This window comes from Schistocerca nitens, chromosome 7 (genome assembly GCF_023898315.1).
Source record: "Schistocerca nitens isolate TAMUIC-IGC-003100 chromosome 7, iqSchNite1.1, whole genome shotgun sequence".
In the NCBI taxonomy this organism is placed as follows: Eukaryota; Metazoa; Arthropoda; class Insecta; order Orthoptera; family Acrididae; genus Schistocerca; species Schistocerca nitens.
The window spans coordinates 378,747,069-378,764,224 of NC_064620.1; the positions used below are offsets into that span (position 1 = coordinate 378,747,069).

Sequence of the window (17,156 nt, forward strand, 5' to 3'; positions counted from 1 at the left end):
CACAGAATCTCTTGCCGAGGGTGCAGAGCGCTGTCAGCGATATTAATACAGTCTATAGCGCTGCCAACATACAAACCAACATACAAACATACCAACAGGCCACTTAGAACGCTTTCAGTTGCGACACATGCATTTTTGACTTAAAAACGCGCCGGAAACCTTTCAGCGTTTGTTGGATTGTATATTTCGAGGATTAAAACCAAGAGAGTGCATAGTGTTCCAGGACGACATAATGACATATTAAAAGGATATTTCAGAACAAAAAAATGGTTCAAATGGCTCTGAGCACTATGGGACTCAACTGCTGAGGTCATTAGTCCCCTAGAACTTAGAACTAGTTAAACCTAACTAACCTAAGGACATCACAAACATCCATGCCCGAGGCAGGATTCGAACCTGCGACCGTAGCGGTCTTGCGGTTCCAGACTGCAGCGCCTTTAACCGCACGGCCACTTCGGCCGGCATTTCAGAACATGTGGGCCGGTTGCGCGACGTGTTTGCTCGTCTGCACGCAGCACTATTGACGTTGAGTTTTGTATTGCAATAAGTCGACATAGGCTGGTTAACTCTGCACCGTACTTAACCTCAACAAACCATAACGAACCAGAGGAACACGGGTGAACAAAAAAATCACATCACAACTTACTACAATACCAGAGTAATTCAAACGCATTCAGTTTAAGCGGCGAAAAAAATCAAAAATGGCTCTGAGCACTATGGGACTCAACTGCTGAGGTCATTAGTCCCCTAGAACTTAGAACTAGTTAAACCTAACTAACCTAAGGACATCACAAACATCCATGCCCGAGGCAGGATTCGAACCTGCGACCGTAGCGCGCGAAAAAAAAAAAAAAAAAAATCCACCGAGTTCTCAATGCGGTGCTTACACCAATCTACTACAGGGCTCAACAGAGTAGCAAGGTGTCTTGCTACTTGGTACGTCGGAGCACGAGTGTTACTATCGGACAAAGGGGAGTTGTTCCTTGAGGACGTTTAGGGAGGCCGTATAATCTATGGGGAACAGCACTATAGTTTCCTGCTACAAGAAACGTTTTTACAAGAGACTGTTAGTCTTTCTCTCAACATATTCTGTGGTATCAGCACCGATCCTGCGATACGCTGAATCTGAAGTAAACACTACATTTATTGAACGTAATCCTGCTTGTCCAAAACAACTGTAATATCACCCTTGCCCGCTGGTAAAATAATAATATACGGATCAACCCTGAAAGTAAAGAAGCCCTCTCAGTTGCTGTGATATTACTGTTGCAGCGACTCCCAAGCGATTACCGCTGGTTGATTTGATTAGCTCTGTTGAACAGGCTGTCTCTGAACTACGTCCTGGCCGGCCGAAGTGGCCGTGCGGTTAAAAGCGCTGCAGTCTGGAACCGCAAGACCGCTACGGTCGCAGGTTCGAATCCTGCCTCGGGCATGGATGATTGTGATGTCCTTAGGTTAGTTAGGTTTAACTACTTCTAAGTTCTAGGGGACTAATGACCTCAGCAGTTGAGTCCCATAGTACTCACAGCCATTTTTGAACTACTTCCTGGTGTTGCAGAGGAGTCTAGGGAGGGAGGCATGTCGCGTGTTTACCGGGGCACGTCCACCCTAGAGTAATAGCACAGCGGCTGAGAGGGCTGCTTTACGTTCACTTAGGGTTGATACGGGTATCGTTATTTTACCTGTGGCCAAGGGAAATACTATCGTTAGTTTCTAAAATCAGAATTACAATCAAAAGATGAAGTGATTACTGTCTGATCCAGCGTATAGTAAGATCAATGTTGACTCCACAGTGTTGAGAAATAGACTAGCAGCCTCCTGAAGAAAAGTTTCTTGTCGCAGGAGACTATCAGGAGTGTAAGTTCTTATTGTGCTGCTCCCCCTAGGTTATTTGGTCTCCCTAAACAGCCACAAGGAAGGTGTTCCTCTTCATCCGATAGTAGCATTGGTGCTCCGAGGTATCCTGCAACTAAACACCTCGCTACACTGTTGAGCCTTATAGTAGGTCAGTGAGAGCACCGCACTAAGAACTTGGCAAATGTCTTACGTCCATTACACGGAAATCGTGGGAAAGACTCTGACAGTCTAGTAAGTTTTGATGTTGCCTCTCTCTCTCTGTCTCTCTCTCTGTCTCTCTCTCTCCTCGCTCGAGTTACTCTGTCTTATTCGTTACGGTTGATTGAGGTTATGTTTGGTGTTGAAGTAACGAACGTATTTCGACAGGTTCAAAAATGGTTCAAAGGGTTCTGAGCACTATGGAACTTAACATCTGTGGTCATCAGTCCCCTAGAACTTAGAACTACTTAAACCTAACTAACCTAAGGACATCACACACATCCATGCCCGAGGCAGGATTCGAACCTGCGACCGTAGCAGTCACGCGGTTCCGGACTGCGCGCCTAGAACCGCTAGACCACAGCGGCCGGCTTTCGACAGGTTTTGACTTCAACATTGTTATCAGTGACTAGTGCTACGAGCAGACAGATGAAGTTCAGATAGGAAGCCCGTTGTCACCTGCAGTTGCCAATTTGTTGATGCAACGTTTCGAGGATCTTGCCTTCGAGTCGACGCCTCTTAAACGTGCCTGTTTTTTTTTTATTTTATTTTTTGTTCAGTGGATACTTTTGTTGTTTCACGTCTCGACAGTGAGAATTTGAACGGGTTTTAGAACACCTGAATTAAGTCCATCCGAATATTTGTTGTACGATGCCGTTTATCGGAAGCCTGTCCTACGGAGGGTGAATTTCGAACATGATTGGTCGCATTTTGTGGAAATATAATGTGAAGGTGTTTCTTGGACACCATCTAAAATCTTGATACTTTTAGGTTCTGTAAAGGATTATCTTGGTTTGCGTAAGGCGGCTGTATACCATATCCCTTGCAGTCGCGTCATGTCGCATACTGGCCACACTATCTGGATTGGAATGCACGTCCAGCTATTGGGATAGTGTTGTCAACGAATCTGTTGAAATTAAGTAAGTAACCGTATAAATAGTGATGGTTTTTGTTTAAGTTCGAAACGGAATCCTAGAGAAACCAAGGGACAGAGTTTATGTTAACTTACAAGTTGATTATTAATCTCACTATCCATAACTTATGGCCTCGGTCATCTACGGTTTGTGATGGCGATAGTGTGTGTGTGTGTGTGTGTGTGTGTGTGTGTGTGTGTGTGTGTGTGTGTGTGTGTGTGTGTGTGTTATCTTCCCGGAGTTTCTCTGGAAATTGGGGTTTCAAATTCGCTTGCACAGCGTTTACTTGCTGCAGTTTTGCCTTGAAAATGACCAGTCGTGCTTCTGCCGATGCCGGCGGTTGTCGACCACGTCACACGGTTGCATTCCCGCATGTTATTTGAACGTGTTCCTGTATAGTGACCTTTAGGCCAGATAGATATCAAACATGTTCGCCGTAAATGCTTTCTTCTAGATGTCCCCAGGGTCAGAGGTCATGCGGATTCAGAACTTGGCGGCTATTCGTGTTGAAAACCTCTGGAGTAGCACGTACTTGGATAGTTGGATTAAGCAGATTTTTCTCTGGCAGAGAGACACAGGGTGTTCCGCATCCTGCTTAAAAATTGTGATTTCTACACAACTTCTATTTCGGAAACCAGGAATCGCATGCTGTACAAAGAGATCGTGAAGACATGCAGACTTCACGGTACACGCGACAGGCACTCTGAGTGTAGTTCATTCAAAGAAGAAAAACCGAGGAGAAAGGAGCTTTTGAATCGACGAAGTCATGCGGCGAGTTGGATGGCCCTTCGTGCACAACACGCGGTTTAATAGACCTCAACTCGGAAGTTATGCGTTCCAGCAGCGTAAAATGTTCCTCGCCACTTCACAGAATATTGCAGGCCACAAACCAGTGCCAGAAGCTCAAGATCGTGAGGTTCCAGTTGTTGCACCGTCTGTGTCTTGTAAGAGTTCCATAAGAGGGGCAATCCTCGTGCCACATCACGAGCACTAACACTACCCGCGGCTGGGGCGGGTAAACTCAACCAGTTAAAACCGATACCAGTGTTAAAGTTCCGAAATCCGATATATCTCATTCAGTATTTGTTTTGTTTCGATTATACCAGCTGTAGTTCTATTTTTTACTAATAACAGGATAAAAAACTGAAATATCAGCAAGTCATAGCAGTAGTGATAATGTTTGCATTTTGGAATAAACCTCTGTTTTTTTTTACAGAAAGAGTAGTTTTTATTCGCCAAATTTACATTGTATTGTGTAGTGTGCATTGAACTGGGGACTTAGAAACGACGGAGAGCATTCGTCCCCTCCGTAGCCCTCAGTGGTTTACAACCCCACGACAGGCTACACCCCACCGCCACCTCACACCGAAGCGAGGGTTACTGTGTGGTTTGGACCCCCGGGAACGTCGCATACCAGACAAGTGTAACCCAAAATGTTTGCGTGGTAGAGTAAGTATGGTGTACGCGTACGTGGAGACTGTGTTTGCACAGCATTCGCCGACATAGTGTAACTGAGGCGAAATAAGGGGAACTAGACCGCATTCGCCGAGGCGGATGGAAAACCGTCTTAAAACCCATCCACGGGCCGGCCGGCACACCGGACCGCGACACTAATCCGCCGGGCAATTCGTGGCGTGGACCGGCACGCCTTCCAGCTAGGGAAGTAGCGCGTTACACAGCTCGGCTAACCGGGCGGGGAAATTTACATTACTTCCAAATATTGTGTTATTATACAAAATAGGAAAAGCCATCAGTGTTATTTTAACAACAAAGCCAACAGAAACGAGCAACAAATGCATGATATAAGAATTGGCACAGCACTGCTGACACAATAATGATCACGTTACCATGTATGAGATTTTCACTCCGCTGCGGAGTGCGCGCTGATGTGAAACTTCCTGGCAGATTAAAACTTTGTTCTGGGCCGAGACTCGAACTCGGGACCTTTGCCTTTCGCGGGCAAGTGCTCTACCAACTGAGCTACCCAAGCACGACTCACGCCCCGTCCGCACAGCTTTACTTCTGCCAGTACCTCGTCTCCTACTTTCCAAACTTTACAGAAGCTCTCCAGCGAACCTTGCAGAACTAGCACTCCTGAAAGAAAGGATATTGCGAGACATGGTACAGAACTTGCCCGCGAAAGGCACAGGTCCCGAGTTCGAGTCTCGGCCCGACACAAATTTTTAATCTGCCAGGAAGTTTCACGTTACCATGTGTGTGTGTACGTGTCTACATGCAGTGGGGGCGATCTGCCCCATAAGGCCTATATCGTTGTTTCATGCAGTCGTCGTCGAACACTTGATGCATTACAGAATGGCGATGTAAGTTTTCCTCCTATCTATGTAATTATGTAGTTCTCAGTTCGTTCGAGCAATCAGTCATTCATAATAGGAAACACAATCATAACTCAGTCACTCAAAATGATTCAGAAATTTTACTTGTTAGAATGAAATCAGGCGATGATTCTTTTCCTCTGGAGGCTCGTGCTTTGCGGCAGTCTGCTAATCTGTACAAGTAAAATGCCTCGTAATTTTGGGAGCGTTGTGTGATCAGTCGGGAAACCTCAGATCAAGCGGATATTTGGCTTTGATGAAGTTTAACCTTCCGAAGAAGTAATGGAGCTCTTGGATTATTAAATGCAGGTTCGTATCCAGTCTTTCGGAAGTTCCCTTCTGATTAACAACTACGCAATATATCAATGAATATCATTAATTCTCAAATGTCAAATAATGGAGATTGATACACACCTTTTGTATGAAGGAGCAATATATATATATATATATATATATATATATATATATATATATATATATATATATATATATATATTTCCCTTTTAATCGTACAATTTCGTATCAATTATCTTTTGTCATAAATCTCAATATTCAGATTACAATTCTTGACACAAAGTTGAGGCTAATCGGCACGAAGACAATCTCGGAAGCTTTTTTCTAACAACCACCAGAGAGAGTACTACAAAGAATAATTATGCGCTCATGGCATAGCTACTGTATGAAACTACTTTGTGCATGGATTCTGCGAGTATGAAGATAGAAAATTAGTAAACGTCATTCAAGGGTAGAATTGTATCAGAATAATTCATCGAATATAAAGAGATATTACAGCGGCATCCATATTCTGGATGTTTTTTACGTAGAGCAGTACCGATCAAGTACAACGCTCCATTTCCTCTAAAAAATTAAGAACAGCAGGGGTCACAACAAACTTGCCACGGCATATAAGGAAAAAATTTATAACTTAACAATCTTCATAATTTAGAATAAAAATTGAAAGCATCTCATCCGTTATCTTTGTCTACATAATATGCCATTGCCTGCTTTTCGCCCTCGATAAAGGACAAATTAACATGAAAACCTCTGTTTTTATCCTTCTGCACTAACTCTCCTAATCAAAAAATAGTGACATGATTTTGAGCAGAGTTTCAAGAAATTAGAATCAATAGTAAAATACTCTCGACTTTCTGTTCTAATCCACCACTTGTCACTTTTCGTGAAAAGTACTGAACGGCGTAGGCACTGTTTTCTTTCTTCGTTTATCTGTTTAATTTAGTATTTCGATTCTATGCATCTTGAAATGAGGGAGTTATATTTATTCGGTCTTTCTTTGATTTCTACGTTTACTACAGGAAACAATCGGAATGAAAAACCGAGCATAGCTTATTTCAGAAACCGGTTATTTTGAGCGGTTTTATCACACAGGTTAAACTGGTGTTCAGAAAACCGCTACAACATACGACCGATTTTTTCGGCGATAACCGCCATTTCTACGAGGGGCGCCTGCTTCATGGTAAATTACAGCAACAACAACCTCGCCAATAACTTCCACCGGGATAGGACGGCTCCCTTTTTCAAGTAATACCCCAAGCTGACCCGTGTTTTCGAATTTCATTATCATCTCCTGCAACCCATTTAATGATATCGGGCGTCGTCTCAAATCTTTCAGTAGGTGATACTCTCTAGAAGCAGCATTGTAATTGCTGCCGTTCACATAAAACGGTTTCACTAACAGCGCACGGCCTCTTTTCTCTATAGCCATACTGTCGACTCACGTTACGGTTTGTCAAATAACAGCGAGGATGTAAACCGTCATATAAACAGTTCACAGCTCCAGATTTGCAACCGGTGGCCGAAATTGGAAAGGTTTTTTTTTTTCTGCGCAGATCAGTTCGTCATTAGCGCATCAGCATATCTACAAAGTTTCGCTGCCATACAACAATTACCGCCGACGCTGGATCCCCACGACTAGCCGCACTTTATCTATAACCACTACGTATATACTGTGTTTTTCGTTGTGGATACATTTAGCGGCAGCCAAGGAAAGCAGAAGAAATGTATGCTTAGCAGCGTCTAGTAGACGCTATGCAGCCAAACTCACTCTGAAGATTATTTAAACAGAATAAATACAGATCAATGTGACTATCTAAAACTTTTAATCGTTAACCTATGTCCACCTTATTCTGAGCCACTCTTAGTTTCCATCCACTATCTCTATCATTGTCAATTATGTTGCTCTCCAAACAGCAAAATTCGTCAACCATTTTTAGTGTCCCATTTCCTAATCTCACCATCGACTTACCATTGTCTTCGTTGTATTTTTGTTAATTTTCATCTTTCCACCTCCTTTCACTTTACATTCCGCTCAACTGATCTTTCAAATTCTTTTCGGTCTCAGACAAAAGTACAATATAATCAGGAAATCTAAAAGGCTTTACTTCCTCTCCCTGATTACCGATCCCAATTTTCAATATCTATATGGTGTCCTTAACTCCTTTCTCAAGTTAATTTGAACAATACTGTTTAACTCCATTCTCAGCTAGTGACTTCCTTTCACAGATTTTGACTGTCAGAACAGCTATCTGGTTCCGTAAAGGTCTTAGATGATCTCCATTTCAGTTAAGTGTTCTCGGATTTCCAGTCGCTTTAAGCTGCTAAAATGCCACGATGTTCCGACCAAGGACTCCTTGGTATGACTGCAGATTAGTTCCTGATGCGTCCTTATCTGCACTATCTGCCGGCTGTGACGTCATTGTTGTTCACGGCATCGCCATTCATGGCCATTCGTTCACTCCGTATTTGATGCTCTCGCTTCAACTTCGTGATCTCTTGATCCCAAGCCACGCTGAGCTGCAGGCTAACGTCTATATTAACGGTGTGTTAATTTTTTATTTCGGTACCTTCCTTAATAACACACTTCCGAAGCCGTTAGTAAGAGCCCCCACAGATGTTACGCCCAATTTGATCTGGTGAGCGTTGCGTAGAACACGCTCAGCTGAAGTGGGGTTGCGCACCGTTTGTCCGACGTAACACATGCCAACTTGTAAGTATCCAGATGTTCTGAGACCTACTGCATCTTTAACTGGTATCAGTAATTGCCGTATTTTTGTCGTTGACTTTAAGATCGATTTCGTGTCGTTTCAGCAGTCGGCCTACACGTAGCCACAGGACAATCAAAAACAAGTTTCTTTTTCTGTTCCTCGTCAATGCTCTTACCGTAATTCTTCGATAAGATCAGCGTAGATATGTTTGCTGTAGACGCTGTGGTCAAGACATCCGTATCATTTGCGGTGGACGAGGAAGACGAGAAAGACGAGAAAGTGCAATGCATTAACTTTATATATTTCCTTGATGAACTGGATGTTGCAGTTAATGATGTTAGATGCCCGTCGCAAAAATCTGCATTAGCCACGTTTGCTCTAGAAAACGGTTACTGTATTAAATTTGAGGAAACCTGTGCTGTGGCTGGCATGAATGGCTTCTGGGACTGTGTAATTAAGGAACCCATAGGAATAAAAGTTGTCGATGATACCCTCAATGGGACGGCCGGGGTGGCCTTGCGGTTCTAGGCGCTACAGTCTGGAACCTGGCGACCGCTACGGTCGCAGGTTCGAATCCTACCTCAGACATGGATGTGTTTGATGTCCTTAGGTTGGTTATGTTTAAGTAGTTCTAAGTTCTAGGGGACTGATGACCTCAGAAGTTAAGTCCCATAGTGCTCAGAGCCGTTTGAACCTATTTGATACCCTTAATGGAGACGGTGGTCTGCAGTTCATCGAGGCTTGCAATCCAGCGATCGCGAGGTCGAAGCGGGTGCATCGAAATCCGGGTCAACGTGTGCTCAGATACGGCGATGCAGGGAGGACCACTGAGTGCGGCGGTACAGGGAGCACCGCTGACGTCACAGCCGGTAGCTAGTTTAAATAAGAGCGTACCGCCAGACTATGGGCAGTTATACCCTTTGACGGTAGATAGGGAGTGCTTCGTCGAAATCTCGCGCCATTATAACCGCTTGACGTGGCTGGAAGCCCGAGAACATTTCATGTAATATTCTCGTCGCGAAACTCTGCATTCTCACATTTCATTCCTGTTATTTTGTTCCTGATATCTGTATAACAGACATAATATTCCAGTCAATTTTGCAAAAGCTTTTTATAGATTTTTTTTCTGTTCATCAGTCTACTGACTGGTTTGATGCGGCCCACCACGAATTCCTTTCCTGTGCTAACCTCTTCATCTCAGAGTAGCACTTGCAACCTACGTCCTCAATTATTGGCTTGACGTATTCCAATCTCTGTCTTCCTCTACAGGTTTTGCCCTCTACAGCTCCCTCTAGTACCATGAAAGTCATTCCCTCATGTCTTAGCAGATGTCCTATCATCCTGTCGTTTCTCCTTATCAGTGTTTTCCACATATTCCTTTCCTCTCCGATTCTGCGTAGAACCTCCTCATTCCTTACTTTATCAGTCCACATAATTTTCAAAATTCGTCTATAGCACCACATCTCAAATGCTTCGACTCTCTTCTGTTTCAGTTTTCCCACAGTGCGTTTGCTTTCTTCACTTATTCTTGCAAAAGACGTCTTTGGGACATTATTATCCTGCGTGTACCTTCATTTCCATGGAACCAAACGTATAGTCTATCTATTGTCCCATAAATAGCTAGTATCAGTAGTTTGCAACCATGACTTATTGAACGGGTCGCTAATATTCACAACTCTCAACAACCACGTACTTTGAAACTGGAATTATCACCTCCTCCTCGACGTATTTCTTCCGTCTCATATATCTTGTATTGACGGTTTCCATCGAATGTTCTCCAAAGGAGCTCAGTATTTCGGTGAACATTTCGTCAAGTCCAAGAGCCATGCTCCAAGTTAGATTTTTGAGCAAACAAAGCTGTGCCTTCTGGACCTGATAGCCCAACCGGGGCCGCCCGATCCCAATGTCATCTCTTATAATTGCGCCATCACATGTGGTATGGAGCTCTCTCCCGTTCGTTGTCGGCTTTCTTAGCCTTAGACACAATACCTCCCATTGAAGTAAATCAGAAAAATTTTCAAATGTGTGTGAAATCTTACGGGACTTAACTGCTAAGATCATCAGTCCCTAAGCTTACACACTACTTAACCCAAATTATCCTAAAGACAAACACACATACTCATGCCCGAGGGAAGACTCGAGCCTCCGCCGGGACCAGCCGCACAGTCCATGGCTGCAGCGCCCTAGACCGTTTGGCTAATCCCGCGCGGCTCATCTCTCAGAGATGTATTCCTTTCCTCTGTTTCAGTAAATTTTTGCCTAATTGGCCAATCGAAATTCTTTCCATTAATCTCTTCAATTTCCTGCCTTCGTGAACTTTCTTCGATTTTAATTGGCAGTTGATAACGAAACATTATATTCACAGTGCATACCTGGAAATGATCTCCAGTATACAATCTGCTATCAGCTGGACTGTTCCACGTACATAAGTTCTTTCATAATTCTTAGAATCTAGTCTCAGCAGTGATTATTTTGTTGTTGTTGTTGTTGTGGTCTTCAGTCCTGAGACTGGTTTGATGCAGCTCTCCATGTTACTCTATCCTGCGCAAGCTTCTTCATCTCTAGTACCTACTGCAACATACATCCGGCTGAATCTGCTTAGTGTATTCACCTCTTGATCTCCCTCTACGATTTTTACCCTCCGCGCTGCCCTTCAATACTAAATTGGCCATCCCTTGATGCCTCAGAACTTGTCCTACCAACCGATCCCTTCTTCTAGTCAAGTTGTGCCACAAACGTCTCTCCTCCCCAATCCCATTCAATATCTCCTCACTAGTTATATGATCTACCCATCTAATCTTCAGCATTCTTCTGTAGCACCACATTTCGAAAGCTTCTATTCTCTTCTAGTCTAAACTGTTTATCGTCCATGTTTCACTTCCATACATGGCTATGTTCCATACAAATACTTTCAGAAACGACTTCCTCACACTTAAATCTATACTCGATGTTAACAAATTTCTCTTCTTCAGAAACGCTTTCCTTGCCATTGCCAGTCTACATTTTATATCCTCTCTACTTCGACCATCATCAGTTATTTTGCTCCCCAAATAGCAAAACTGCTTTACTACTTTAAGTGTCTCATTTCCTAATCTAATTCCCTCAGCATCACCCGACTTAATTCGACTACATTCCATTATCCTCGTTTTGCTTTTGTTGATGTTCATCTTATATCCTCCCTTCAAGACACTGTCCATTCCGTTCAACTACTCTTCCAAGTCCTTTGCTGTCTCTGACAGAATTACAATGTCATCGGCGAACCTCAATTTTTTATTTCTTCTCCATGGATTTTAATACCTACTCCGAATTTTTCTTTTGTTTCCTTTACTGCTTGCTCAATATACAGATTGAATAACATCGGGGAGAGGCTACAACCCTGTCTCACTCCCTTCCCAACCACTGCTTCCCTTTCATGTCCCTCGATTCTTATAACTTCCTTCTGCTTTCTGTACAAATTGTAAATGTCCTTTCGCTCTCGTTACTTTACCCCTGCCACCTTCAGAGTTTGAAAGAGTATTCCAGTCAACATTGTCAAAAGCTTTCTCTAAGTCTACAAATGCTAAAAACGTAGGTTTGCCTTTCCTTAATCTAGCTTCTAAGATAAGTCGTAAGGTCAGTATTGCCTCACGTGTTCCAATATTTCTACGGAATCCAAACTGATCTTCCCCGAGGTCAGCTTCTACCAATTTTTCCATTCGGCTGTAGAGAATACGCGTTAGTATTTTGCATCCGTGACTTATTAAGCTGATTGTTCGGTAATTTTCACATCTGTCAGCACCTGCCTTCTTTTGGATTGGAATTATTATATTTTTGATGAAGTCTGAGGGTATTTCGCCTGTCTAATACATCTTGCTCACCAGATGGTAAAGTTTTGTCAGGACTGGCTCTCCCAAGGTCGTCAGTAGTTCTAATAGAATGTTGGCTACTCCCGGGGCCTTGTTTCGACTCAGGTCTTTCAGTGCTCTGTCAAACTCTTCACGCAGTATCGTATCTCCCATTTCATTTTCATCTACATCCTCTTCCATTTCCATTATATTTCCCTCAAGAACATCACCCCTATATAGACCCTCTATATACTCCCTCCACCTTTCTGCTTTCCCTTCATTGCTTAGAACTGTGTTTCCATCTGAGCTCTTGATATTCATGGAAGTGGTTCTCTTTTGTCCAAAGGTCTCTTTAATTTTCCTGTAGGCAGTATCTATCTTACCCCTAGTGAGATGAGCCTCTACAGCCTTACATATGTCCTCTAGCCATCCCTGCTTAGCCATTTTGCACTCCCTGTCGATCTCATTTTTGAGACGTTTGTATTCCTTTTTGCCTGCTTCATTTACTGCATTTTTATATTTTCTCCTTTCATCAATTAAATTCAATATTTCTTCTGTTACCCAAGGATTTCTACTAGCCCTCGTCTTTTTATCTATTAGGTCCTCTGCTGCCTTCACTACTTCATCTCTCAAAACTACCCATTCTTCTTCTACTGTATTTCTTTCCCCCATTCCTGTCAATTGTTCCCTTATGCTCTCCCTGAAACTCTGTACAACCTCTGGTTCTTTCAGTTTATCCAGGTCACATCTCCTTAAATTCCCACCTTTTTGCAGTTTTTTCAGTTTTAATCTACAGTTCATAACCAATAGATTGTGGTCGGAGTCCACATCTGCCCCTGGAAATATCTTACAATCTATAATCTGGTTCCTAAATCTCTGTCTTACCATTATGTAATCTATCTGAAACCTGTCAGAATCTCCAGGCTTCTTCCATGTATACAACCTTCTTTTATGATTCTTGAACCAAGTGTTAGCTATGATTAAGTTGTGCTCTGTGCAAAATTCTACCAGGCGGCTTCCTCTTTCATATCTTAGCCCTAATCCATATTCACCTACTACGTTTCCTTCTCTCCCTTTTCCTACTACCGAATTCCAGTCACCCATGACTATTAAATTTTCGTCTCCCTTCACTATCTGAATAATTTCTTTTATTTCATTATACATTTCTTCAATTTCTTTGTCATCTGCAGAGCCATTTGGCATATAAATTTGTACTACTGTAGTAGGCGTGGGTTTCGTGTCTATCTTGGCCACAATAGTGCGTTCACCAAGCTGTTTGTAATAAGTTACCCGCTCTCCTATTTTTTTAATCATTCTTTCTCCTGATAACGACGTCCTCTTGAGTAGTCCCCACCCAGAGATCGGAATGGGGACTATTTTACCTTGGTTGGTTGTTTTGGGGAAGGAGACCAGACAGCGAGGTCATCGGTCTCATCGGGTTAGAGAAGGACGGGGAAGGAAGTCGGCCGTGCCCTTTGAAAGGAACCATCCCGGCATTTGCCTGGAGCGATTTAGGGAAATCACGGAAAAACTAAATCAGGATGGCCGGAGGCGGGATTGAACCGTCGTCCTCCCGAATGCGAGTCCAGTGTCTAACCGGACTATTTTACCTCCGGAATATTTTACCTAAGAGGACGCCATCATCATTTAATCATACAGGAAAGCTGCATGCCCTCGGGAAAAATTACGGCCGTAGTTTCCCCTTGCTTTCAGCCGTTCGCAGTAACAACACAGCAATGCCGTTTTGGTTAGTGTTACAAGGCCAGATCAGTCAATCATCCAGACTGTTGCCCCTGCAACTACTGAAAAGGCTGCTGCCCCTCTTCAGGAACCACACGTTTGTCTGGCCTCTCAAAAGATACCCCTCCGTTGTGGTTGCAACTACGGTACGGCTATCTGTATCGCTGAGGCACGCAAGCCTCCCCACCAACGGCAAGGTCCATGGTTCTTGGTGGGGGAGGGGGGGGGGGGGAAGGGGTCGTGATTATATTATGCTCTGTAAAATGTTCTGCCCCAGAGGGTTTCCGCTTTCCTTCCTTTGTAGCCCTACTGCTTTTTCTTCTCTTCCTTTTGCTACCACTAAATTTATGCCTCCCACATAAATTATGGCAACGGTCTTACCGCAGTGGCAACACCGGCTTCCGTCATGTCACCGAAGTTAAGCGCTGTCGGGCTGGCCTAGCACTTGGATGGGTGACCATCCGGTCTGCCGAGCGCTGTTGGCAAGTGGGGTGCACTCAGCACTTGTGAGGCAAACTGAGGAGCTACTTGATTGAGAAGTAGCAGCTCCGGTCTCGAAAACTGACAGACGGCCGGGAGAGCGGTTTGTTGATCACATGCCCCTCCATACCCGCATCCAGTGATGCCTGTGGGCTGAGGATGACACGGCGGCCGGTCGGTACCGTTGGGCCTTCCAAGTCCCTGTTCAGAAGAAGATATAAATTACATTTTTGCTCTCTTAACAATCTGGACAAATTATTTTTCTCTTCGTACATTAATTCAGTTTCTTCATTAGCTGCGGAACTAGAATCTATATAAAGTTATACTATTGCGGTGAGTGGAGTGCCGGATTTTTATTGATTCCATTTCCTTAGCTATTTGTCATTACTTTCTTTGTGTATCGTTATCCAAATTCTGTGTTAGGAAGCATAACCATTTCGTTCCAGAGTTTTGTAAGACTCCTTTATGTTCTTATGTCAATAGTTGTATTTCTTTTCTCTTGGTTAAGTGTCCCCATTCTGAAATTTTCATTCCGTTTGCAATGCTTCGGTATCCTAAAGTGTAAATCCTATCATGCATTCCAAGTGACAACCTGTCTTTCTTCGTTGTTCGTGCTGATGTAAATTAAAGCTTAGTAGTGTAAAAGTTTTTCTGATAAGTAGCAAAAAGAATCTGGAAATGAAAAAGGATATTAATTAAAAGTTGTACCTTTTATTGCATGAAATAAAGCAGGCGATCGGTGTATAACAAGTCGCTGAAGCAGCAGAAAAGTGTTATCAGTTCTACGACGACAGTGTGTGGTACTACACAAATTCCTTTTGAGTAATTCAGGAACATACATCGTAAAGAGCATAAGGAGACGGTGGTACTTGCCCGTATTACTCACTTATTTTTGACAGCCATTGTACACCAACTTAATTTCATGTTGGAGCTAATTCTGTACTTCACGTGATGATTGGTGAACTCCTAGTGCAGCAGGTTACACCTTCCGTCTAAAACGTTCCAAGACTGATTTTATTCCTTGCATTTACGTGGCGTCAGCGCAGTATTTACGGTGGCAGGTTGAACTAACAACTATAAATAACAAGTTTACATTCATGCGGTTCTTGTGTGTCAAAATCATTGGGTCACAAATCGATGGAGAAACTTTTCTGGGTCAAGCGTTCAAGACATTCTCCAGAATTTTGTGATTTGGAGGAATGTGTCTTCAAGGCTTGTCCCTAACACCTTGACTGCAGAACAAAAACGACGACACATGGACGCCTGTTTCAGTGTGACTGAAATGCGAAATGCACACAATTTTTTTCTGAATAAAAAAATCATCACGGGTGACGAGACTTGGTGCTACCAACACGAACCTACCACAAAACAGTCGGTTGCAGAAATTAACATGAAAAGTCAACGCTTTGGCGACACAACCGACATTCAAGCCAACGTTACGTGTGAGTTCAGCATCCAGAAGAAGGACTTTCCTCACAGTTTCACATGGCTGTACGAACGTTCTATGCGATGTTCTCAGGCGGGGCAGAGAAAACGTAAGCCACTTGAAGCATTAAAGCTACCATTTCAACTTCTCTTTACTTTTTATTAATCCAGTCTCTAAACTTTTTTATTTTGGACTGACGGGGTAAGTCTTACTTTCTCCGGAGCGTAACCTGCAAAAACGGTCTGTTTCTGAGTTTTTTCCTGCTCGAGTCAGGTGCACAGTCTGTATACAGATGCACTCACGGCCCTGGACCACGTCTAACTAGTGTCGGAGCCCGACACTGCCAATTTAGCGGCCAGTGTCTACGCCCTTTGAGTCCAGAAATCCTCAAACATTGCATTACCGTCGCAGTCCTGGCACATCAGTTCTAACTTGTAGAGTTGTAGTAGCTCTCTGTTATTTCAGCTGCCCGCACACCGTGTGAGTGGTTTTCGGAGTCGCAAAGGGAATGTGGAATGAGTTTTCCCAGCACCTGTGGTTGATGGAACTTCACTCCCTGGTGTACATGTTGTGCATGCAGATAAACCTATCGCTGACGGCCGTCTTACAATAAGAGAAATGTCTACATCTGCTCCGTAAACTGTAGTACAGTGCATGGTGGAGAATACTTGAATTTCTGAATAAATTCTAGTGTCCGATTACACCAGTCGGGTTTAACCAATGACGTCATACGTAAGCCAAAGATGCTGCAATCGACAATCTATGAAGGGAACGGATCACACTCGTAAACAAACGAATATAGCACACGATAAAATAGTGCATTTAACGCGATTATTATTTACGCGCGAATTACATGTAAACGAGTTGAAGATAACCGAAATATATAAGAACACGAGTGTAAAAAATTTGTGTCTATTTAGAATTATTATCGTAATTTATGCGAGTGGAGGGGAACAGAGAACCCTAAACTGAATTACAGTATAGTGCATGATGAAATCGTCGTATTGCAAAATTACGTTAATTCTATTATTGATGAGTGATTCAAACGGGAGAAGCACAGGATAGTTGGAATTTTGGGCGGGGAGTAGTTAAAATAGAACATAACAATGAGAAAATAAAGCGAATCATAAGAAATAAAAGTTACTAACGTGAAATATGGAGAAAGAAACACCATAAATCCTAAGCAAAGCCGGAACTCAGAAAAAAATGCATTGCAAATTAACAAATAGTGGACTCGGCAACTAGAACTGACCTATATGAGAGGTCTTCAGTTCTAGTTTCCGATTCCATTGCCTGTAGCTGTTTCGTGGTAATTCAGAGAGCAATTACGAGTGCGAAAATGCTATTATGTGTGAGACAACTACTGGAAAAATAAAGATGCA

General features: G+C 43.1%; 1 non-coding gene across 1 annotated transcript; it reads right to left on the minus strand.

The window, feature by feature from the left end:
- Positions 1 to 4,884: 4,884 nt before the first annotated feature.
- On the minus strand, positions 4,885 to 4,959 carry Trnas-cga (transfer RNA serine (anticodon CGA)). The gene has a single exon. It is a non-coding gene; the product is annotated as a tRNA-Ser (tRNA).
- Positions 4,960 to 17,156: the final 12,197 nt, after the last annotated feature.